Source organism: Eschrichtius robustus, chromosome 3, assembly GCF_028021215.1.
Source record: "Eschrichtius robustus isolate mEscRob2 chromosome 3, mEscRob2.pri, whole genome shotgun sequence".
NCBI classification, from domain to species: domain Eukaryota; kingdom Metazoa; phylum Chordata; class Mammalia; order Artiodactyla; family Eschrichtiidae; genus Eschrichtius; species Eschrichtius robustus.
In genome coordinates, this window is record NC_090826.1 from 51,690,243 (window position 1) to 51,718,118 (window position 27,876).

The window sequence follows — 27,876 nt, forward strand, 5'->3', positions numbered from 1 at the left end:
AAGTCTGCAGGCCAGAAGGGAGTGGCATGATATATTTAAAGTGATGAAAGGGAAGAACCTACAACCAAGAATACTCTACCCAGTGAGGCTTTCATTCAGATTTGATGGAGAAATCAAAAGCTTTACAGACAAGCAAAAGCTAAGAGAATTCAGCACCACCAGACCAGCTTTGTAACAAATGCTAAAGGAACTTCTCTAGGCAGAAAAGAAAACACCACAACTAGAAACAAGAAAATTACAAATGTGGACTTCCCTGGTGGCACAGTGGTTAAGAATTCACCTGCCAGTGCAGGGGACATGGGTTCGAGCCTTGGTCTGGGAAGATCCCACATGCAGTGGAGCAATTAAGCCCTTGTGCCACAACTACTGAACCTGTGCTCTACAGCCCACAAGCCACAACTACTGAGCCTGCATGCCACAACTACTGAAGCCCACAGGCCTAGAGCAAATGCTCCGCAACAAGCCACCGCAATGAGAAGCCCACGCACCACAACAAAGAGTAGCCCCTGCTTGCCGCAACTAGAGAAAGCCAGCGTGCAGCAACAAAGACCCAATGCAACCAAAAATAAACATAAATAAATAAATAAAAATAATTTAAAAAGAAAATGAGTCTTAGAATTAAAAAAAATTATGAATGGAAAACTCACTGGTAAAGGCAAACATACAGTAAAAGTAGGATATCATCTGCACACAAATATGATATCAAAACCAGCAATTGTGAGAAAAGGAGAGCACAAATGCAGGATATTATAAATGCATTTGAAATTAAAATACCAGAAACTTAAGACAATCTTGTTTATATATAGACTGCTATATCAAAACCTCATGGTAAACTGCAAACTGAAAATCTACAATAGATACACACACAAAAAAGAAAAAAGGAATCCAAACACGGCACTAAAGTTAGTCATCAAATCACAAGAGACGAGAACAAAAGTGGAAGGGAAGAAAAACACATACAAAAAAAATCCAAAACAACAAAATGGCAGTAAGAACATATATATTGATAATTATGTTAAACATAAATGGATTAAATGCTCCAACCAAAAGACAAAGACTGGATGAATGGATATAAAGACAAGACCTGTATATACATTATCTACAAGAGACCCACTTCAGACCTAGGGACACATACAGACTGAGAGTGAGGGGATGAAAAAAGTATTTCATGCGAATGGAAATCAAAAGAAAGCTGAAGTAGCAATACTCATATCAGACAAAATAGACTTTAAAATAAAGACTGTTACAAGAGACAAAGAAGAACAATACATAATGACCAAGAACTCAATCCAAGAAGAAGATATAACTATTATAAATATATATGCACCCAATATAGAAACGCCTCAATATATAAGGCAAATACTAACAGCCATAAAAGGAGAAATCAACACTAACAAAATAATAGTGGGGGACTTTAACACCCCACTTTCATCAATGGGCAGATCATCCATACAGAAAATCAGCAAGGAAACACAGGCCTTAAAAGACACATTAGACAGATGGACTTAACTGATATATAGAACATTACATCCAAAAGCAGCAGAATACGTATTTTTCTCAAGTGCACATGGAAGATTCTCCAGGATTGATCACATGCTGGGCCTCAAAGCAAGTCTCAGTAAATTTAAGAAAATTGAAATCACATCAAACATCTTTTCCGACCACAATGCTGTTAGAAGATTAGCATTAATTTGAAAGAGTTGAGATTAGAAATCAACTACCAAAAAAAAAAAAAAAATGTAAAAACACAAACACATGGAGGCTAAACAATACACTACTAAACAACCAATGGATCACTGAAGAAATCAAAGAGGAAATAAAGAAACACTTAGAGACAAATGAAAACAAAAGCACAATGATCCAAAATCTATGGGACGCAGCAAAAGCAGTTCTAAGAGGGAAGTTTATGGCAATACAATCTTACCTCAGGAAACAAGAAAAATCTCAAATAAACAACCTAACCCTACATCTAAAGCAACTAGAGGAAGAAGAACAAACAAAATCCAAAGTTAGCAGAAGGAAAGAAATCATAAAGATCAGAGCAGAAGTAAATGAAATAGAGACAAAGAAAACAATAGAAAAGATTAATGAAACTAAAAGCTGGTTCTTTGAAAAAATAAAAGTGATAAACCATTAGTCAGACTCTTCAAGAAAGAGAGGGGGCTTCCCTGGTGGCGCAGTGGTTGGGAGTCTGCCTGCTAGTGCAGGGGACGCGGGTTCGAGCCCTGGTCTGGGAGGATCCCACGTGCCGCGGAGCGACTGGGCCCGTGAGCCACAGCTGCTGAACCTGCGCATCTGGAGCCTGTGCTCCACGACAAGAGAGGCAGCAATACTGGGAGGCCCGCGCACCACGATGAAGGGTGGCCCCCGCTTGCCGCAGCTGGGGGAAGCCCTCGCACAGAAACGAAGACCCAACACAGCCCAATAAATAAATAAATAAATAAATAAATAATAATTAAAGGTGCTAAAAAATAAATAAATGTATAAAAAAAAAAGAGAGGGAGAGAACTCAAAACAATACAATTAGAAATAAAAAAGGGGGGAGAGGGCTCAAAACGATAAAATTAGAAATGAAAAAGAAGTTACAATTGACATCACAGCAATAAAAAGGATCATAAAAGACTACTAAAAGCAACTATATACAAATAAAATGAACAACTTAGAAGAAATGGACAAATTCTTAGAAAGGTACAATCTCCCAAGACTAAACCAGGAAGAAATAGAAAATATGAACAGACCAATCACAAGTACTAAAATTGAAACTATGTTTAACAATCTTCCAACAAACAAAAGTCCAGTTCGCTTCACAGGCGAATTCTATCAAAATTTAGAGAAGAGTTAACACCTATCCTTCTGAAACAATTCCAAAAAATTGCAGAGGAAGAAACACTGCCAAACTCATTCTATGAGGCCACCATCACCCTAATACCAAAACCACAAAAAAAAGATACCACAAAAAAGAAAATTACAAAACCATAATTCAGAAAGAGTCATGTACCACAATGTTCATTGAAGCTCTATTTACAATAGCCAGGACTTAGAAGCAACCTAAGTGTCCATCGACAGATGAATGGATAAAGAAGATGTGGCGTATATATACAATGGAATATTACCCAGCCATAAAAAGAAACGAATTTGAGTTATGTCTAGTGAGGTGGTTGGACCTAGAGTCTGTCATACAGAGTGAAGTAAGTCAGAAAGAGAAAAACAAATACCATATGCTAACACGTATATATGGAATCTAAAAAAAAAAAAAAAAGGTTCTGAAGAACCTAGGGGCAGGACAGGAATAAAGACACAGACATAGAGAATGGACCTGAGGACAAGAGGAGGGGGAAGGGTAAGCTGGGACGAAGTGAGAGAGTGGCATGGACATATATACACTGCCAAATGTAAAATAGATAGCTAGTGGGAAGCAGCCGCATAGAACAGGGAGATCAGCTCGGTGCTTTGTGACCACCTAGAGGGGTGGGATAGGGAGGGTAAGAGGGAGATGCAAGAGAGAGGAGATATGGGGATATATGTATATGTATAGCAGATTCACCTTGTTATAAAGCAGAAACTAACACACCATTGTAAAGCAATTATACTCCAATAAAGATGTTAAAAATAAATAAATAGATCACTAGCATAGGGAAAAAAAGAGAAAATTACAGGCCAATATCACTGATGAACATAGATATAAAAATCCTCAACAAAATATTTATACTAGCAAACTGAATCCATTAAAAGGATTATACACCATGACCAAGTAGGATTTATCCTAGGGATGCAAGGATTTTTCAGTATCCACAAATCAATCAGCATGATAGACCACATCAACAAACTGAAAAATAAAAACCATATGATCATCTCAATAGATGCAGAAAAAGCTTTTGACAAAATTCACACCCGTTTATGATAAAAACTCTCCAGAAAGTGGGCACAGAGGGAAAGTACCTCAACATAATAAAGGCCATATATGACAAACCTACAGCTAACATCATATTCAATGGTGAAAAGCCAAAAGCATTTCCTGAAAGATCAGGCAAAAGACAAGGATTCCACTCTTGCTACTTTTATTCAACATATTTTTGGAAGTCCTAACCACAGCAATCAGAGGAGGAAAAGAAATAAAGGGAATCCAAATTGGAAAAGAAGAAGTAAAACTTTCACTGTTTGCAGATGGCATGATGCTATACCTGAAAATCCTAAAGATACCAGAAAACTACCAGAGCTCATTAATGAATTCTGTAATATTGCAGGATACAATATAAATACACAGAAATCGGTTGCATTCCTATACACTAACAATGAAAGATCAGAAAGAGAAATTCAATAAACAATCCCATTTACCATCACAACAAAAAGAAAAAAATACATAGGAATAAACCTACCTAAGGAGGCAGAAGACCTGTACTCCAAAAACTACAAGATGCTTTTGAAAGAAATTGAAGATGACACAAGCAGGTGGAAAGATATACCATGTTCTTGGATTGGAAGAGTCAATATTGCCAAAAAGACTATACTACTCAAGGCAATCTATAGATTCAATGCAATCCGTATCAAACAACCAATGGCATTTTTCACAGCTAGAACAAAAATATCTTAAAATTTGTATGGAGACAGAAGAATAGCCAAAGCAATCTTGAGAAAGAAAAATGGAGCTGGAGGGATCAGGCTCTCTGACTTCAGAATATACTACAAAGCTGCAGTAATAAAAACAGTATGGTCCTGGCACATTAAACAGAAATATAGATCAATGGAACAGGTTGGAAGCCCAGAAATAAACCCACGCACCTATGGTCAATTAACCTACAGCAAAGGAGGCAAGAAAATACAGTGGAGAAAAGACAGTCTCTTCAATAAATGGTGCTGGGAAAACTGAACAGCTATATGTATAAAAATGAAATTAGAACATTCTTTAACACCGTACACAAAAATAAACTCAAAATGGATTAAAGACTTAAATGTAAGACCAGATGCTATAAAACTCTTAGAGGAAAACATAGGCAGAACACTCTTTCACATTAATCTCATCATAATCTTTTTTGATCCATCTCCTAGAGTCATGGAAATAAAAAAAAAAATAAATGGGACCTAATTAAACTAGAAAGATTTGCACAGCAAAGGAAACCATAAACAAAATGAAAAGACAACCCACAGAATGGGAGAAAATATTTGAAAACAATGTGACTGACAAGGGATTAATCTATAAAATTTACAAACAGCTCATGTGGCTTAATATCAAAAAAACTAGCAACCCAATCAAAAAAAGGGTGGAAAAATCTAAAGAGACATTTCTCCAAAGAAGATATACAGATGACCAAGAGTACATGAAAAGATGCTCAACATCACTAATTATTAGAGAAATGCAAATCAAAACTAAAATGAGTTATCACCTCACACCAGTCAGAATGGCCATCATCAAAAAGTCTACAAAGAATAAATGCTGGATAGGGTGTGGAGAAAAGGGAAGCCTTCTACAGTTTTGGTGGGAATGTAACTTAGTGCAGCCACTATGAAGAACAGTATGGAAGTTCCTTAAGAGACTAAAAATAGGGCTACCATATGATCCAGTATTCTCACTCCTGGGCATATATCTGGAGAAAAACATGTTTCAAAAGTATACATGCACCCCAATGTTCATTACAGTGTTGTTTACAATAGCCAAGACATGGAAGAAACCTAAGTGTCCATTGACAGATGAATGGATAAAGAAGATGTGGTATATATATACAATGGAATATTACTCAACCATTAAAAAGAATGAAATAATGCAATTTGCAGCAACACGGATGGACCTTGAGATTATCATACTAACTGAATTAAATCAGACAGAGAAAGACAAATAGCATATGATATCGCTTATCATATGAGTGGAATCTTTAAAAAATAATACAAGTGAACTTATTTACAAAACAGGAAAAGACTCACAGACTTAGAGAATGAACTTAATGGCTACCGGGGAGGGGAGGGATAGACCGGGAAGTCAGGATTGACATGTACACATTGCTATACTTAAAATAGGGCTTCCCTGGTGGCACAGTGGTTGAGAATCTGCCTGCCAATGCAGGGGACACGGGTTCGAGCCCTGGCCTGGGAAGATCCCACATGCCACGGAGCAACTAAGCCCATGCACCACAACTACTGAGCACGTGCGTCTGGAGCCTGTGCTCCACAACAAGAGAGGCCATGATAGTGAGAGGCCCGCACACCGCAATGAAGAGTGGCCCCCGCTTGCCGCAACTAGAGAAAGCCCTCGCACAGAGATGAAGACCCAACACAGCCAAAAATAAATTAATTAATTATTTTTTATTAAAAAAAGAAAACTTTAAAATAGATAGCCAACAAGGATCTACTGTATAGCACAGGGAACTCTGCTCAATACTCTGTAATAACCTAAATGGGAAAACAATTTGAAAAAGAATAGATACACGTATATGTATAACTAAATCACTTTGCTGTACACCTGAAACTAACACAACATTGTTAATCAACTATATGCCAATGTAAAATAAAAATTAAAACAACAAACAACAACAACAATGAAAAATCCTTGCCCAGAGCAATACACATCCCGTACACTCACATACCACTAGAGAGTTGTAGCTCATGGCCAGTTCACACAAGTACAGTTGAAAAATAAAGTCCCTGGTGGGGCAGCTGCCTCCCAACAACAACTCCACACTATAGAAGGGAAAATACTCCTTTCTGGCAGACTCTGCCATTCCTTTATCCCCTACATATGCCTAGATTCCCAAGAGAGAATGGAACTTATCACCTATTCCAGGAAGTTTATTATATTCTTCTCATATGTAATCTCACTTAATCTTTTCAAAAGCTCTGTGAATTATTATCCTGACTTACCAGAAAAAGAAATTGAGACTCCAAGGAAGGAAATGACTAGCCCAAGGTGATGAAGCTGGTTGATGATAGGACATGGATTTAAATCTAGGACAGTCTGTCTAGGTTTAAAATAACATCCTCTGTGCACTGAACCAAAAGAGGTTTCATATTACCAAGGATTTGCATATTTCTTCAAAAGAATCTGAGTTTTAGCTGAATCAATGCTTTATATTATTGGGTTGGACTAATCTTTAAAATATATTTGAGAGTTTTTTTTTTTTCCTTTTGATTAGTGGGTGAGAGCCTAGGGGGGATACTTAAGTTACTTATAGATAAAATAAGTTAAATGAGTTAATCTTCTGCTCTCTCCCTCCCTTTGTCTCTGTATCGCTCTCTTTTTTCTGTGTGTCACATTTAGTCACTTCCACTAAAGAATGGCTTCCTCATATGATTCCATTTATATAAAATGTCTAGAATAGGCCAAATCACAGAGGTAAAAAGAGTGGTTTACAGGGGCTGGGGAAAATGGAAAAGACTGCTAATGAGTACAAGATTTCCTTTTGGCATGATAAAAATATTCTAGAATTAGGGGTAATGGGTATATAACTCTGAATATACTAAAACTCACTGAACTGTAGAGATTAAAATGTGAACTGTATCGTATATGAATTATACTTCAATAAAGCTGTTACTAAAAAAGAAACAAGGTTGCAAACAACAGCATTATCTCCAGGTTGAGGTAAATGGCCTCTGGCAAATTCCAGGCATCATATATTGTGGGTCTGGCCACCAGAAGCTAACTCTTTCCCATATGCAATTCAAACAAACAGAATAAAACACATTCAAATGGAGAAAAACTATTACAGCCCAGTTTAGATCAGGAGCCCATTTCTAGACCTGCCCTTTGGGCAAAGGGACATGATCATACAACACAGATAGGACCATGGGGTCTCACTTCTGTGAATGGGACTACCTGAGAGAATGGAGGTATCACTGTAGATCAATCAGATACCAAAGAGGTATCTAATATATACCAGGCTCTGTAGGAGATATTTATTTATGATAACAAACACATGGGCTTAAATATTCTCAAGATCTTAGGCCATAGTCGCATATATCTAAACTTTTAGAGAATCAGCATATGAAAAGCTACATGAGCACTGGACTCAGACACATCAGTTTTAGAATCCTACCACTGACAAATTCTGTGTCACCAGACAAATCACAGCAATCCACACATGCTGTCCAATTTTATTTCTGTAATTGTAATAACAATATCTCTATCACTGGGCCATTACGTATCATTGGTTAAGTAAAAAGATGTACGTAAAGCACTTAGCACAGAGTCTATGAATAGAGCCTATACGTATAGTAGGTACCTCATAAATATTAAGGAAGCAATGCTGCACCAGTTGGTACCGGCAATGGGAAGCAATCTGTGTAACCAATTCCAAACAGTGATCACACATGGAACACTTAAAAGAAAAAAGAATGGCCACAGGAGTGGCTTCTCTCCTTTGCGTTCCTGACCAGTTGATTAAGGGACTTACAGTCACTGGCATTTGCAACATCTGCAGCAGCACACTATAAGGGTGTTACAAATAATAGCAATAATCTGTCACAGTCTCACATTTGGCCAAATACTTCTATTTACTACTCTCTATTTTATTAATCCCTTCTCCACCTAGAGAAACCCTGTTTATGCTTCAAGACTGAACTCATGTGTCACCCCCTCTCTGAGACCTTTGGTGACCTTGCCACTACTCCAGGCAGAATTAACCATCCCCTCCTCTGTTTTCATCTAGTAATATGGTTATACTTCTAGCACAGTATTAAACACCTCAATAGATTTCATGCACCATCCCCCATGAGAATGCAGGTTCTAAGCCAGTAGGCTAGACCCCAGCACAGCATCTAGGAAATGGTAGATGTTCAAGAACAATTAGTTGAATGTAAGAATAGGAAACACATAAAGGAACAGTGTTTGGCACCCAGGAACAGCACACAAGTAGTTAAGTTCAATTAAAATGGGTTATCACAAAGGACATATGAATTAGCTAGGGCTGGAAATTTATTCTCATTTACAAAGAAAGTCAGAGAGAGATTAAATGACTTGCACAAAGAAACATATTAAGGAAATTATAAACCTGAGTCCACCAAGGAAACGTGCCTTCTGATTTCTAGTTTAATGCCTTTTCCATTTCAACACACTGCCTCAAATTTTAAAGGAAAAAAGAGTTCAAGAACAAAACTAAGAATCAGATTAGTGGTTGATTGATATGGTTCCTTCCTTGTGTCATTTATTATCAAATGAGCCTAAACAGTTGCCGTTAAAATTACCACTTCTCTCATAGCCTTTGCTTCCTCTGGAATACATTAGTGAGGATGGGTGTTTCTTATACAAAACCTCACAGCTTTGAGGAAAAAGGCTGTCCTGGATTCATGCTGGTCATTAGGTGGATGCTGTGACTTGACCAAGGTGCATGGCTCACCAGAATAGGCTAAAGACTAGGACCCATATCTCTAGCCTTCCAAAACAGTGTTCTCTTTCTAATATACAACAGTAGCCATCATAAACTGAAAGATGCACACCTATAACTAAATGGCAGTCTTTTGTAAGAATTAAAGAAGAAATAAGTAAAAATGGAGATACAATTTCAAATGCAATGAATTCCATTTTTTACTTCTTACCTAGGTGATTGATAGAAATGTCTATAGCTATAATGATCTTACAACAATTTGTTTCAAGTTGGAGGCCTCCAGTTTTAATCAAGTTTGCAGATATTCTTTGGCCTATAGATCTATAAACTAGTTGAGAACTAAACTTTCAATTATTTGTCTGTAGTTCTAATACTTTGGAAAATGCTTTCTGATCTTGGCATTCATTTTCCATCATAAAGCTGACATTTTTAACTTGAAATTTTTTACTGAATGCTTTCATAGAATTAGCAAACAGCATTTCCCATCAAGTTGCTTATAACTACAGTGTCTCATTAATCATCACTATTCCCATGTGACAATGAAAACCTGAAAAATATCTCCCCATTTGGCTGATGACTAACCAGAGGAAAGGAAATGTAAACCTTTACAGACACCACAATGCATAAGTATTTCATCGTTACTATATCATTTAATCAGCACATTACCACAAGATGAATATAATTATGCTTGTTTTACTGATAAGAAACTGAGACTCATAGAACCTAAATGACTTTCACACCTCATAATCCAAAAAGTTAGAGTTTAGGGACCCTTCTACTATATCACAATGAGAACTTGTCTTATAACGTAAGACAAGAACAGAGACAAAAACAGAATAAATAATCCCACCATAAACAATCTACTCTCTCGTCTCCAGTTATTTCCCAGTTGCAATTTTTCAGTATTTTTCTAGCAGTGAACTTGATGAATAGTAATTCATCAAATTTTTGCCCTATGCCATTCATTCACTCATTCAACAAATATTGGGTGTGTTACTATGTGCCAGCACTGGAGGGAAAGACAGTTTTTAAAAAATGAAAAGTCAACATATGATAAAAGGGAATCTTCTGATGTGAATACATTCCCAGATGCTGTCAGAAACGCTATGCAAAAACTGTATCTTAGCACATTCCCTCTTAAAGATTCATGTCAGAATATTGATTCTGACGGAGCCCACATTATCATTGTTGACAAATTTGATAAAGCAAAAATTAACCATGTTTTAAAAGCATCTTAAATGTCTAATGTATATTTAAAAGGAAAAAAAAAACATGCCTCAAACTTAATTAGTGATACTAACTTGGCAACTTATTACCAAATGTCGGCTGAAAATGCATTCACCCGTTCATCCTTTCATTTAACTAACCATCATTCAGTGATTTAACTGCTAATAACGATAATAACTGCTAATCCTTTCTGAAGTTTTCTGTGCACCAGACTTTGTTCTAAATGCTTAAATATATTACCCTCATGGAATTCTCGGAAGTCTCTAAGTACTATTATTATCTCTACTTTAGAGATAACATACAGGCTAAGTAACTTACCCAAGATCACACATTGGCAAAAATGGCAGTAGTTTGGTTCCAGGATGCTCTAAACCTCTATATACCTCTATATACCCTGTTTTTTGAAGGTTGATTAATAGCTACTTACATCAGGCACTGGGCTAAATTAAAGGGAAACCACAATGAGGAAGACAAACATGGTTCCTGTCTTCAGGCACCTGCCATTCATCAGAGGAGAAGGAGAATCTACAAGCAAGTACACACAATGTAACAAGGGTTACAACGGAGGAAATACAAGGTAGAGTACAGGAACATATATTGAGGAAAGAATTGTTGTCCAGAAGATCTATGGGAGGACAGGTGTGTATTATATCAGTAATATGATAGCCTTCCACATGATACGCATGCAGGTAAATAGTAAATTAGATAATTACTTAGACCCACGCTAGGGACCAGGCTGTGCTCAGTATAATCCAGCAGTGAAGAAAAGAGAGAGATACTAGTGCCAAATGATAGGGCAGGCTGTTGTCTTAGCACTATTTATGGAAGAGTTGTGTTGTGATATGGGGAACGGGAAGTGTGGGATGGGGATGCAAAGGAAAGAAGGCTGCAGTTGTAGAACCAGAAGAATGGAACCAAAGGATGAGAGGCAGATGAGAGTTAGCAAAGTGTCACAAAACAGAGTGAATCAGCAGAAAGAGGGCGTGCTTTATCATTAAAATTGTTAGTGTTAAACTTCTGCTGGAATATTTCTTGTATTCTTTCTCAAATAGGATTCTTCACAGGACTTCAAGAAACATATTAGGTTGGACAATAATAATTTTACATAGGTTTTGTGTGTGTGTGTGTGTGTGTGTGTGTATGTGTGTGTGTGTGTGCCTTTTCTCCCATAATTTCCTGAAGCTACCATCTTCCTTCCACATTCACATTGGTATCTCTTAATATAACTGATTTAATCCTACAGTCATAGAATGGAATAGTTGGAAGGGAGCATGTGGCCTAGTTCCTATACTTTATAAATGATGACAAAGGAAATACAAAAAGTCTACACCAAACCAGGAACTCTACAATGTGGTTTCTGAAGGAAATAAAAAAACAACATTATGGACTGGATTATGCTCCCTCCAATTTACATATTGAATCACTAAACTGCAGTGCCTCAGAATGTGACTATATTTGAAGATAGGGCTTTTAAAGAGTGATTAAGTTAAAATGAGTCTGCTAAGGTGAGCTAAGAGAAGGAAATTTGGATACAAGAAGTAACCCCAGGAATGCATGTGCATAGAGGAAAGACAATTTGAGGACACAGGGAGAAAGATGGTCATCTATAAGCCAAGGAAAGAGGCCTAGTAGATGCCAACTCTGCTGGCACCTTTCAGCCCTCAGAACTGTGAGAAAATAAATTGTTGTTTAAGCCACCCACTCTGTGGTATTTTGTTATGGCAGCTTGAGCAGCAAACTAACACAGGAATACTCATATTCATACCCATAAACTCTCTCTCCTTCCCTCTCTCTCTCTGGTTTAAGAAGAACTTTCATGCGTATTACTGTATTTGACCTTCACACCACACTTGTTAAGAAGGCAGGGCAATGATTAACCTCACTACCTGGATAATGCAACTGAGTCTTGAGTTCATAAATTACTCAGAGATACTACTGAAAATAGCTGAACTGGAATAATTTCAAGCCGAGTTCCCTCTAAACGTTAACGTGCCCTCTATCTCTCAGCACCACAGATATTTGTGGATTGAATGGCATAAATATGAAAAACAAAATGGGAATACATATTCAATTGGCTAGTAAAGTGAATCTAAATAGATAGATAGATAAAACATAAGTGCAACCATAGAAAGAGTAAAATAATACAAAAAACCTAAAGCTTACTAATCCCAAGCATTGGCAATCTTATTTTGCCAGGGGTCTTCCAGGTCCCACTTTCTATCTTCAAAAGCAGGAAGAAAGGGTATTTTCTAATCATTAGCAAGATCTAGTATTGTATTCCTGCTCCTCCTAATTTTCATGTGATTTTTTTTTTTTTTTTATGGGGTGAGCACCAAGGCTTGAGAACTCTCTGAAATACGGCAGCTCCAATGCACTAGAGATTTGTGGTCCTCATTGGACTCCATATCTGAGGGTGAGTCAATGTCCTGCTGATAAGTTCAAAGATCAACATCTTTACCGGTAGTGTTGGCCTTTCGTCTTTGGGAAAGAAGGTGATAGCGTATGTGTGCCAAGCCTTGTGCGTCTTATCATAGATGCCAAGGCAGCCACTTACTAGGTCACTCATGTAGCTCCATCTTTAATGCTTCTAACTGTGAACATGAAGCTTGCCTCCCGCACATAAATCCATGATGAAAAAGACCATATGCTGTTATATATCAACATAAATTTCCCAAGCAAATGTTCATATCTTTGCAGACACAAGGCTTCTGTTCCTCCATCCACAGTAGGGAAATAATATTTTTATACAGGCATACGGTAATAAGACCCAGTTACCTTCAAATTCTTACACTTGCAGCTCACTGCCAACTGTTTCCTGCTCCACCACCAACAGGTGCTATAACGTAAACCATTTCAGTGAGGAGACCTGCACCTAAAACGCTGTTAGCGGGTGATCTCTCAAAAAGCAACTCTTCTTTTAGAAGAAATAACAGCTTCTCATAAATATCCCAGCCCTTTAATGATATGCTGGAAAGGTTGTGCCAGAAGACTCCTATACTTGAATTATGTAAAACAGCAAATAGCTTCAAATGTAGTTTATTGCTCAGCTCTGTCTCAAGTTAGACCTGACTGAAGTACATGGAGGCATATTTAGCCAAATCCGAAAGATAACATCAGAATCATATCTTTTGTGCATCCCAGATTGTTCCATGTGTTCAAGGGGAGGGTGCAGAGATGGCATAAGCAGTGTAATAGTGCTAAAAATTTTTGACTTTAGAAGTCATGGGTTCTAGTCATTTACTAGCCATATGAACCATTACTAAGTCACTTAACCCCCTTGTTCCTCTTTTTTTCCATCTTTAGAGTGGGAATGGTAATAGCACCTCAATTTGTTTCACGTGTCCTAAATCATTTCTAGTGTATATAGCATCTCATCTCAGAAGTCAACTCTTCTTTTAGAACAGCTATTATCATCCTAACTAGATGATATCTGATGAAGGTATGAGGATCGAGGACTCTCATACGTTGTAGGTATAAGGTATGTTGGTTTTGTATGTATGAAAGTGCTTCCATATACATGGAAATGTCCTAGAAGGAGTGTGCCTGGGTTTTTTGAGCAGAATGGAGTTTAAACTTTTAAATTGCACACATATCCTTTTGAATATGCATGACTTTTTAATGATCAAAATGTTAGTCTTACTATAGATAAAGCTGTAATTGAGAAAATGGTTTGAACCTGAGGGCAAAATGGAAATGGAGAGAAGAAAAACACAAGACTGCTTCCCAATATTTATGCGAGGGAAAGGACTCCTATCTTTTGGGCAGAAGCAGGAAAAAAGAGAAAGAAAAATATTGTTTCCCATAGTTGCTGAATTTTTGTTTCCTCAGCTCATTGATCTTAACACTCATACCCAAGTCAATGCCCAGTAGACGGTCCTGCTTGGAGGCAGAGGCCTGCCATTCAGTAAGACAATAATACTCTTATAGTGGTTCCCCCATCAAGGGCAACCTCTGCTTCTGGGATGGTGGGCAATTTGGCTTTTATCCCCAGAAGCAGGGCTGACCATTGTGCTTGTTCTCATCCATCTGAACTGGGCTCCTACGCCCCATCTATACACACTACACAGCAGCCTTCCAACCAGAAACCTCAATGGATATGGATCAGTATAATTCATCAGTTTCACTGACCGAAGGCCACACTGTGCCCTGGGTTGGAACTACATTCCCTGTTCTGAGTCCCATTTTAAATTATGTACAGGCACATTGTCTGATATACACTGATATAATGTCTGATATACCTCTGATATAACCAGAGGTTATGTAATGCATCCAAGTGATAGCAAAAAACTATATAAATTAATGCAGTGCCTGCAATACAAAAAGTTCCCCAATTTGGACAATATGAATCAATCATTAAATTCACAGAGTGGAAGGGAATTCCAGAAATTAAATTATCATTTTCATTACAGTTCAAAAGAATTCAAGTCCAAAAGGATTCCTCTCCTAAATTTATTTTTCTGTTCAGTCTCAATCCACTGGGGCAGAATCATTTCTTCAGTAGCTGCAGTTTCCAAAGCTTACATTACATCCCCAAGTTTCTAATAAGCCTCACCTTTCAGAATCTAAAGCCTTAATAAAGATTATTTAAGCACCAGAATAGCATCTAAGAATTTTTTAAATCCCTCATGCAAATCCTCAGTCCTATAACAGTTATCCCAAGCAAAATTACATTGACAGAGCTCGATACATATAGTACATTTCAGAACCACCTGACTATCAACAGCCAAAGAGCATGGCAGACATTTGGTTTTATTGCATGGAGGACAGGAAACTGTATGTAGCCCATGAGGAGGAGGAGGGAGGAAACTGAGAGATAGACACAGAGAGACAAAAGACAGAGAGGTGTTTTATTTTTATATTATTAAAACAAAATGAAAACTGATTTTAAAATGTGAATCTAAACTTACCAATAAGTGATTCCTAAGTGATATCAAAATGGTTAATAAGTTGTGAAATTGGAAATTTAAGTAAACTTGAATTTCAGACAGTTTGGAAGATTTCCTGGCTGATTGATTTTCTTGAACTCCAGAGTGCCTAGAAAAGTGTTGTCACATATTATATTAGATGCATTTTAACATTGCCTGCAAAAAAACCTTGCAACAGCATAGTACAGGGAGATCAGCTCGGTGCTTTGCAATGACCTAGAGGAGTGGGATGAGGAGGATGGGAGGGAGGCTCAAGAGGGAGGGGATATGGGGACACGTGTATGCATATGGTTGATTCGCTTTGTTGTGCAACAGAAATTAACACAGTACTATGAAGCAATTATACTCCAATAAAGATCTATTAAAATAAAATTTTAAAAAAGAATATACCTGTAGATTAACAGCTTCTTCACACCATTAGGATCTAGTCCAAAATCCTTAACATACTTGTTAACCAAGTTGAACAACAGCCAAATCCTTAAAGTTGAGAATCTTCAACATGGTCACTAACTTTCCAGTCTCACATGTCCCTATCTCTGTTCTTCAAATGTACTGTGCTCAGTGTCAGGTCTTCTAACCTGTTTCTGAAGTATCATCATGTGTGAGGCATTTTGACAAATGCTTTTATATATTACTCTATTTAATCTTGATAGTTATCCTCTGGTATGAGTCTGAATATCCTCCTTTACCAATGAGGAAACAGGCTCAGAGAATAAACTGACTGCCCAAGACCACACAGCTGATAAGGAAAGGTGTGAGAATTTGAACCCAGAGTTAGAATGAATTGAAAGCCCACTCTCTTAACCATTTTGCTACCCTATAGTGGGCTATAATAGTTGAGGTTTGACAACAAAACTTCTGTTCCCTCTAAAATATAACTATGTCTCTCAGGTCATAAACTATACATGTTAATTGTATTTAATTATAGCTGGATAGTGCTTCCCATGCAGAATGGAAAGAAGTGTTTCCATTTCTGGCAATATAGTAGAATAGATAAACTGAAAATACCATTACTACAGAATACCTTGATACTCCCTCGAGTAAGGGAGCAAAGGATGCTTTAAGTTAGTTGTTTAGTCTGGCAATAATGTGTAGAAGGAGTTGGAGTAGGATCAAACAGGATAAAAATAATCTTACCACGAAATATTTTTCTTGTTTTCCAATTACATAGACCTAGAAAGTTTTCCAAACTTTCCAGATAATCTCACAATTAGAAAATTGTGTATATAAATTTATGCATGCGTATGTGTGTGTGCAGCTCATCTTTTAAGCAAAGTTTCTTTTGTTAAGTACTGAGATTTCAGTATTCTTATCCTGTTAATTCGAAAAATGCCGCTAGTGCACCTTCCCAAATTGCACACCATTCCCCAGCTTCTCTTCTGCACTTTCAAGATCTGATGCATGTGCATTATACAGGATGCTAGGTAAAGATCAATAGATGTTACTATGAAGAATATTTAAAAGAAAATCGTACTGCTTCTAACTGCTTATTAGTAAAATATACAAGGTTCTACTTTAGATCCTTCAGTGAGGGAGTCATGTGGGTCAATCTACACATTGGCTGGTGAGTGTATTATTCCTGCCAAATCATCCAGTTGAAATGGAACATTAATTTATTTGAGCAGACATGTGTGTATGTGGCTTTAACAAAACAACCATATGCCGCTCCAATAAGTAGCATAACAAAGAAAGCACAATTAATGCTAGAACCTACCCTAGAACTTTTGAAATGGACCATGGAGAATGTTCTTCAACCCTATTTTTCACTGGCATTTCATTTGTTCTAATGATCTTCTACACCAGTCTAGTGTAGGAGATGTTGGGACATGTTGTACCAACTAAGTGTGAATTCTGTGATATTTTATGTTAGCCTTGGGTTTCCTTCCTCTCTTTAATGGATTTTAACTAGAGGTTTTAGAGCATAGCCATAGTTCCTTGTACATAGATTCCCCTCCTCTACCCAAGACTGTAGGGAGGGGTCTCTTCTTGCAGGGTTGAGGGAGCTAGGTATTATTGAAATCCCTTGGCCAAACAACATCTTTAATAGATCTTAATGAGGTCTCTATGGCCCCAAGGTTAATCCTCTGCTTTATAAGTCTGATTTTCCCAGAGTTAGTGACATTATTTTTGTAAAACAAAGTATATTCTACTGTAAATGTAATACATACAGAAAATTCAGAAAATTTTTAAAGTAGGAAGATAGAAAACCCTTAATTGAACTATCCCCAAATGACTACTGTTAAAATTTTTGTGCATTCATTACTGTAATGATTTTATGTATACTTTTTCAATATAATATTGTCATTGATATATATGCTATTTTCGTGTTAACATGACAATAGAAGTGTATTTCCACACTATTATGAACTCTTTTAAACAAAAATTTTATTAGCTATAATACTGGAGAATGTTATAACCTAAATATTTTCAGAAAGTTGGATTGTTTCCAATATTTTGCTATGATAATAAACACAAATGCTACTAACATAGTACTTAGGGATACCTGCTGTTACTAGTTGTTTGTGTATCTTTCCAGAAGTGTCTATTAATTTAGAAGCATAAATGTATGTGTGTATATCTAATACAAATGGGCTCATGATAACCATATTCTGCACCTTGTTATAAAAAAAGTATAAATGAGCATATAATTTTCATAGACACCATATTTTGTGGTAGTGGCCCAGATTCTAGAACCAGGTTGCCTGAATCAAATTCCAGCTTCAATGCATAATAACTTTTGCAAACTTTAGAGTGTTACTTAATCTATCTATACCTCATTTTTCTTACCCATAAAATGGGGATAATAATAGTACATACTTCATAAAATTGTTATGAAGATTAAATGGAATATAGTAAGCATAATACATATATCTTGTTTTTTTTAATCTCAATTTAACAGTAGTATAAAATTCCATAGTACAGTTGTACCACAATTAATTTTATTCATGGACATTTACATTATTATCATAGTCTATTTCATACAAAACTGTAGCAAACATCCTTGCAAATATATCATTTACACATGTTACATGTGTGAATGTATCTGTTATATCTGTAGTTAAAATTTCTAAAAATAAAATTGAGTCAAAAGATATGCATGCATTTTAAAATTTAACAGGGACTGCCAAGTTGCTCTCCACTATGATCATCCCAATTTTACTTCTGCATTGCTGAGTAACTGTCTCCCTACTCTTTAGCCAACACTGGTTTTCTCAGGCTTTTCATTTTTTGTTATTTCAGTAGGTAAAGTAAGTAATTCTGCTTTAATTTGCATGCCTCTCATTTAGATAAACAGACATGTTCAAATTTTTTCTACTCATAGATTTTTAAGACCTTTTAGCTTTTTTTTTTTTTAAACTCTGGGAACTTTAGAATCATGTTATTTGATTTTTATTTTTAAAAAGAATTGTTCTATTTTTATTTGTAAGACTATGTTATACAATGATCAGTGTTTTGTCTTAAGTGTTTCAAAATTCCTCAGTTAACAGTTGTCTTTTAATTTATGATACCTATTTCTATACACAATTTCTTTTTTATCTATATGGAGTCAGAATCATCCCTTCTTTTTAATTTTTTTGTATACAGCAGGTTCTTATTAGTTATCTGTTTTATCCATATTAGTGTATGTATGTCAATCCCAATCTCCCAATTCATACCACCACCACCACCTCCCCACCTCACTGCTTTCCCCCCTTAGTGTCCATATGTTTGTTCTCTATATCTGTGTCTCTGTTTCTGCCTTGCAAATCGGTTCATCTGTATCATTTTTCTAGATTCCACATGTATGCGTTAATACATGTTATTCGTTTTTCTCTTTCTGACTTACTTCACTCTGTTTGACAGTCTCTAGGTCCATCCACGTCTCTGCAAACGACCCAATTTCGTTCCTTTTTATGACTGAGTAATATTCCATTGTATATAGGTACCACATCTTCTTAATCCATTCATATGTCGATGGGCATTTTGGTTGCTTCCATGACCTGGCTATTGTAAATAGTGCTGCAATAAACATTGGTGTGCATGTGTCTTTTGGAATTATGGTTTTCTCTGGGTATATGCCCAGTAGTGGGATTGCTTGGTCATATGGTAATTCTTAGTTTTTTAAGGAACCTCCATACTGTTCTCCATAGTGGCTGTGTCAATTTACATTCCCACCAATAGTGCAAGAGGGTTCCCTTTTCTCCAGCATTTGTTGCTTATAGATTTGCTGATGATGCCATTCTAACCGGTGTGCGGTGATACCTCATTGTAGTTTTGATTTGCATTTCCCTAATAATTAGTGATATTGAGCATCTATTCATGTGTTTGTTGGCAATCTGTATATCTTCTTTGGAGAAATGTCTATTTAGGTCTGCACATTTTTGGATTGGGTTGTTTGTTTTTTTTAAATATTGAGCTGCATAAGCTGTTTATATATTTTGGAGATTAATCCTTTGTCCATTGATTCATTTGCAAATATTTTCTCCCATTCTGAGGGTTGTCTTTTCATCTTGTTTATGGTTTCCTTTGCTGTGCAAAAGCTTTTAAGTTTCATTAGGTCTCATTTGTTGATTTTTGGTTTTATTTCCATTTCTCTAGGAGGTGGGTCAAAAAAGATCTTGCTGTGATTTATGTCAAAGAGTGTTCTTCCTATGTTTTCCTCTACGAGTTTTATAGTGTCTGGTCTTACATTTAGGTCTTTAATCCATTTTGAGTTTATTTTTGTGTATGGTGTTAAATTTCATTCTTTTACATGGAGCTGTCCAGTTTTCCCAGCACCACTTATTGAAGAGGCTGTCTTTTCTCCATTGTACATCCCTCCTTTTTAAATAATTGGACTGTCATAATTATAATAGCCTTCCCTATTCTAAGGATACTAAATGTTACTGAATCATCTAAAATTACTAAATAAAAATGTTACCCATTTTATCTTCAAGTACTTTTATGACTTTGTACATATATATTGTATATGTATCTATCTAGAATTCATTTTAATAAAATAATTAATGTAAAGTTTTAAGTATATATATATTTATATATATATATATATAAATATTTATATTTTTTCTCCAAAACTCTTTTTTATTACTGTCTTGAATTGACATCCTTTTCAAATTTTGTAAAATTCACATTCACTTGGGGCCTTTCTGAATTCACTATTCTTCTTCATTATTTTGTTCTTGTTCTTGAGTAAACTATCTTTTTAAAAAAATTTTATTTATTTATTTATTTCTGGCTGTGTTGGTTCTTTGTTGCTGCACGTGGGCTTTCTCTAGTTGAGGAGAGCGGGGGCTACTGTTCATTGTGGTGTGCGGGCTTCTCATTGCAGTGGCTTCTCTTGTTGTGGAGCACGGGCTCTAGGCACGTGGGCTTCAGTAGTTGTGGCACGTGGGCTCAGTAGTTGTGGCTCACAGGCTTAGTTGCTCCGCGGCATGTGGGATCTTCCTGGAGCAGGGCCCGAACCCGTGTCCCTTGCATTGGCAGGCGGATTCTTAACCACTGTGCCACCAGGGAAGTCCCCTTGACTAAAGTATTTTTAAGCTTAGAAAGCCTTCCATCTCTGACCAGATTTTTTTAAATTACGTCTATTTTCTTTTGTATTTATTATTTTATTTTTTTATTATATTTACCTCTTCAATCCAGTGGAAATTTATTTTGAAACATTTAAGATTTCCTAGGCATTCCTCTTATTAATGTGCTGGTCCAACTTTTATTACTCTACAGATGAAAGGTACCAAGTCCATCAAGTACTTTTCTTCCTCAGACTTTTCTTAACAGAATATATTTAGCAGGAATTCTTAACAGTTTCTTGTGCATGATCAGTCCGTAGCCTTTATTCCAAAACTTAACACAATTTTTTGTTTCCATCTGTTATAAGGATGTTGTAATGGTCATCTAAATGTGACGGGTTTTCAGGTAATCAGGATCGAGGGGGAGGTTGTCAGGGCATCTGTGCTTATACGGCTATTCTGCTTAGAATTCTGGTTGAATACATTTTGAAAAAGTTACTTTTTAAAATTCACCAAAAACTTCAATGTGAAACAATCTATTAATATATAATATTTATATAAACATTAATGTTAATTGAAATATAAAATTTGTCATTTTATTTTATTCTGTTGATTTTTATTTTATAAGTATAAATATATAAATATAGTATATTTATTTTATTTCTATTGTATTATATTCATATAAATATTAAATTAATATATGGATCAAACCTCAGGGTTCGTCATCTACAAAAGACACATTTATTCCGTAAAGCATGGTTATTAAGCCTCAGAAATACTGCTCGAGAAATACTGTTTTTCAATCAAAGGAATATTCAAATCCTAAATTCTAGGACTGCTATCTCATTTATGCCTCTTTGAATAATATTTCCCACACCCATAAGAGGTGTTGGAGGGATGGAGGTACACATTTCTACTCTTTGTCTCTGCTTTTCCTTGGCTTCATGCAACCCACTTGTCTTTAGTTATGTCATTTTCCTTGACTGAGTCAATGTGCAGTGCAAGTGACTGTATTTGAACTCCTTTGGATTGGCCTTGCATACAAATGGACCCAACGATTCCTGGCATGTAGAAGTCACCCATTCACTCACTGGCAAACTAGGTCATTCATTCATTCAAAAAGTACTTGTTAAACATCTACCACGTCAGACACAGCACTCAGTACTGAGGATAAGACAGTGAATTAAACACACTCCCTACCTTCAAGCAACTCTCAGTTTATCCAACAAAACAAAACAAAACAAAACAAAACAAACAGCAAGCAAGCAGGCAATTACCATACAAGAAATTAAAAGGCAAATCAGGAGTAAGCAAAGTGAAGAGTGAAGTCAGGCAAGGCAACCCTGAGAGAGTGATATCAATGCTGAGCCTAGAAAAGTGAGGGGGACTTAGTGAGGTAAACTCTGTGTGGGGGAGGGAAGCGGGGCGGGTGTTGTTATTATAATAGTCTTCCAAGCACCAGTTAAGGCTAAAGAACGATAAATATTTATTACTTTATGTTCAGTCCTAATCGTTCAAATAGTAAAGATCCTTACAACAATTTGCAATTCATGTTTCAGGCTGTTATGTCTAGAAGTTATTATTCTTTACTCATCATATATTTATCAAAATCACTCCGGGAAGAAGAAAGAGGATTTAAGGGAAGTGCTAGACGCTGAAAAGGTATTTAATCCTTACAACAGTTTTGTTATGAGGACAATGTTATTATCCTTACTTTATAGATGACTCAATCAAACTCAGAAAGCCAAAGACCAACTATCTTGTAAATACCACAGTCAAACTTTGAATACAGGTCTGTCTGGTAGACCTCAAAACCCCATGCTTTTCTTCCCATATCACACTAATGTCGTTTTGTGATTTTAGATGGTGACCTGGTGCCCTATCCCAGATTCTAGGGATAATTTTATTGCAGTCTTCTTTATTTCATTTAACAGATAAATGAAGATAAAGAACTAAGTAACATTGTTCTTCTATATCATAGCTTAGCACCTCAATTTTTATAGAATGAAATGTAGTTTAGGAAATGGGAAAAGAAAAGTTTTCCTGAAATATAAGATAAATTTTAAACAATTTTTAAGAGTCCCTATGATGTGTCTTCTGTGGAATTTATCTCTTTTTCTGAAAAATTATTCACTAAAAGTGATTCAAACATGAGCTAGACCTTCTGTAAGTCTGTGCTTCTGATTCATAAATTAAAGCTGGCTTTAGCTACGTTAGCAGAAACCTGAGTACAGTAACTTTTTTAAACAGTAGGAGGTTTTTATTTTTCTCCAGTAATAAGACATCAGGCGGTAGTCCAAGGTTGGTTCGGGTGCTCAAGAGGTAGTCCAAGGTTGGTTCCGGTGCTCAAGTGAGTCACTGAAAGCCCAGGATCATTCTAGCTTCTATGATTGCAAAATGGCTTTTGCACTGGTGGGCATTGAGGCGAAATTCCAGCAGAAGCAGAGAGAAGACCTAAGGCTGGTGCCAGCTGAATCTATTCCCTCTTATCAGGAGAACAGTAACTTTTCCAGAAGGCCCAATTAATGGACTTCCATGTATGTCATAAAGCCATCAGAAGCCACAAGACAGTCTGGGAAATCAAGCTTTTCAACTGAGCAAAGTACTGTCTGTATATTATTAGGTTCTCTTGATTAGGAAGAAAGGAGAAACACATATGATACATTCTGAAATCAGCACTGAGAAAATCAGCTACACAATCCCAGCAATGCAATGGTCCTAAAGCAAAACTCAGTCATAAAAAAAGTTGATTTCATTATCATTATGAAATCTATTAGAAGCTAAGAAGAAAACACATTATGAATATCTTAAATAAGACATTAGATATTATTAAATATATTTAATAAGTATTAATGAGTGTATATCATTATAACACTGTTAGAGTTTGCTTTTATGCTTTTTTTTTAATGAAACATGAAAGACATTATAATTAGAGGAAAGAGCATGGGTCCACTCTCTGTTCCTTCCTAACTATGTGACCTTAGGACATTCATGTAGTCTTTTCTCTCAGGCAAGTGCAGTTTCATTACCTATAAAATGATACCAGATCAATAAAATGAGCAATAGAATTAAACCAGCATTTCACAGAAGAGGAAACATGACAGGCCAATAAACCAATGAAGGAATGCTCATCTTAGTAATCAGGATAATGCAAATTAAAACCACAGTGAGCCATCATTTTGCACCCATAAGGTTGGCTAAAGTTAAAATCTGACAATATCAAGTATTGACAGTGATATAGAGCAGGATTGGCAAACTACATCTCATGGGTCAAATCTGGCCTGCCACCTCCCTTTGTACAGCCCATGAGTCAAGATGGTTTTTACATGTTTTAATGAAAAGTGTAAAAAAAGACTATTAACCTTTCATGGAGAATAGTTGCTCAATTTTGCTACTTGGTGCTGAAGCCTAAAATATTTACTACGTGGCTCTTGACGGAAAAAGTTTGCTGACCTCTGCTATGGAACATAAGAAAATAATTCCCTTATACTGCTGGTAAGAGTGGAAATGACACAACCACTTCGGAAAACATTTTGTGTTATCTAGTAAGATAAATAGGTGCAAACCCCAGGACCTAGCAGTACCCTGGAGAAACACTTGCCTACTTGAATGATACTGTGTACAACTGGGGAAAAAAAATGGAACAAATCCAAATGTCTACCAACCACAGAATGGAAGAATAAAGTGGAATACAACACACAGTGAATACTGCTGTTGACACCAACATGGGTGACTGTCACAAAGAAGGCAGCAAGCAAAAATTCTAGCGTAGTTCTGTCCACTAAAAATAGGTGAGAAACATTAAATTTTAAAATTTCTAGCAGCCATATTAGAAACAAGAAACTGGTGAAATTAATTTTAACCATATATTTCATTCAACCTAATATATCCACAGTTATTATTTCAACATGTAGTCAATATAAAAATATTGACATATGACATTTTTGATACTGAATCCTCAAAATCTAGTGTGCATATGTACAGGGCATCTCAACTTGGACAAGCCATTTTTAAAGTGCTAGTAACCACATGTGGCCACTTGCCGTCATATTGAACAGCACCGTTTGAGAAGATGCAAACGGTAAATTCTATTTATATTCCATCATCCAAAGTAAGCAAAACTAAATTTTATATTATTTAGGGATATATGATATGTGGTAAAACTACAAAGAAAAGTGATGGAGTGATAAGCCCAATATCCAGATGGTTGTGATGGCTGGGGTGGAGGAAATGAGATGGACGACTGGTTCTGGGGGACTCAAAGGTGCTGATAATATTCTATCTTGTAAGTTTGTTGGTGGGTGCGTGGATGCTTGTTTTTTTTAATTAAATATATGTCATAATAATTATTTTGCCACTATTCAATCTTTCATAAAAATTAAAAAATAAACCCCTGTATCAGGTGCTTGCCTCAGAGAGAAGTTGTAATACAATCCCTTGTGCAAAAACTTTTTGATCAGTAGAACAGAATGTAAACAGAGACAAGTTGGTATCTATTATTGTTCCTTATAATTTTATAATTGGAAGGTCCATATGTGCAGAAGCTGCCACAAGGTAGAGACTTTAAATAGAGAGAACTGAGCAATACAAGAGAATGTAAACTGTTAGTTGATACCCACAGAACAGAAGAGGAGAAATGGAAAGACAATCAATGAGGAAGAAAGAAATCTGCATAAGTGGCAGCAGAGACATGTGGAAGTCTTGAAGGGTGACCAGCTGTTGCATCTCTGAGATTTGTCAAAAAAAGACTTGTGGGGAAGAGTCAATTGACAGGAAGCTGTCATGAAGGGCTGGGAGGGAATGGGGAGGTGATATCCTCAGGGGTGGGATGGAGAGCAGTAAACTATACTGGGAAAGAGCCCTGGGCAGATGCAGTACTGGAAGCAGGTCCTAATCTGCTGCACAGACTGTCTACACACACAGAGTTGCAATTGGCAGCAGGAGCACGTTCTTGGCAGAGTCAAGGCGGCTTCTGTTTCTGGCTCTGCCACTCTCCTGTCTTACCATCTTCAGTAACTGGCTCTGCCACTCTCCTGTCTTACCATCTTCAGTAACTGGCTTGAGGCAGAGGAGCTGAGCTCTCTGCAGTGCATTTCTTTCGCTTTTAAGATGCGGGGTTGAGAAAACCAGAGTGTGCACAGCCCTGTAATAGGAGCAGAGAGCTGTGTGGATACCAGGTGGGCCCCTTCCAGAACCTGTCTCTGTGTGGGCAGGGGGAGGAGCCATAGTCAGGGATTCGGGCCTGCCCAGGTCTTCCCAAATAATCTGTCATGGAAGTATTCCAAAGGGGGTAGAAAATGGTGTCCCTTTGGAAGATCACATGTTCATACAGCTACTAACCCTGCAGAAACTGGGTTAAATTTCATTTCAGGCTGTGATTTGAGAGAACACTGGAAGACATGTTAAAAGAGAAGAAATAAAAATATTTTTTTGATAGTCACTATTACCTGCACATGATAAAGAGTCCTTAAAAATCTGTGCAAAGGTGCCTGCAGATAGTGTTGCGGGTTCCTTGGGAATATTAGTCAGAGAATCTGCAAAGCAACTGACACCACAGTTTAGTGTTATGCCATGTCGTCTGCTTCTTGAGTTTCTCACAGAGGAAAGCTATTGATTAAGGCAGGCACTCAGCAAAAATGAGTTGATAGAACACCTACATAAGCATGAGCCAACATGCACTGTCACCTGGCATATATGATAAGCCCCACTGCACACCATCAGGAAGTTGCTTAAGATGTATGATTTCACTCAATCTTCAGAACACGCCTGAAAGAGAAACCACTTTCTCCATTTCAAAGATGAGGAGACTGGCCTCAGAGAGGAGTGTCTTGCCCCCAGTAAGATGCTGAGCTGGGACTCAAACTATTTTTTTTTTTTTTTAATTTTTATTGGAGTATATTTGATTTACAATGTTGTATTAGTTTCAGGCGTACAGCAAAAATTATTTTTATTTATTTTTATTCTTTTGGCTGCGCCGCATGTGGGATCTTAGTTCCCCAACCAGGGATCGAAACCGTTCCCCCTGCAGTGGACGCATGGAGTCTTAACCACTGGACTGCCAGGTAATTCCCTCAAACTCTTTTTAATCCATCGTATTTCAAAGTTCACGTTTGTCCCACTGCATCATGCTATCTAACTCAATTTATTGAACATGAGCTTAGTGCAGGTTATTACATACACTTAACTCTTAAAATCATCCTGAAGGAAATGTACTTGTAATATTATCCTTATTTTGTAGGAAAGATGAGAGGGGTTATTTTTAAAAGCTGGTTCTCTATAGAGGCAAAGACAATTATTAATAATAATGCACTTACTGAAGACTTAAAACATGGCAGGTGATATTCTAAGCACTTTAGCATGCATTTATGTATTCATCCCCAGAACAATTTTTTTGAGATGGGTATGGTTATTATTTCCACTTCTCAAATGAGGAGAGAGAAGTATAGAGAGGTTAAGTGACTTATCCAACATCATCCAGCTAGTGAAAAGAAGAACTGGAAATCAAACTTTAATGGTCAAACTCCATTAGCCAAAGTCCAAACCACACCACCATACCTAATATGTGCCAAGTGACCCTTGATGCTTGAATTGAAGGAAAAGACCCTACATAATTACTCTTCCCTTTACCTCCTTCCACACATACTCTCCTTCCCTAAACCCATCTATGTACAGTGAAGGGACACAGGAGAATTAGAAGAGAAGTAAACAGGGCCCACAGGTTTGATTTCTCTGTGTCCCTTCTTCCCCAGATGATTGGTCTAAGGCAATCACAGCAATTTTAATTCTGACAAATGAAATGTAAGAGGAAGTCTGTTGGGTTGCTCCTGATAAAGGTTTCTGCTCTATCCGTAAAAAGTCACTATTTTTTTCTGTATATAGTTATATCTGGATGTGATGCATGGGACTGTGATAAACATCTTGTTACCA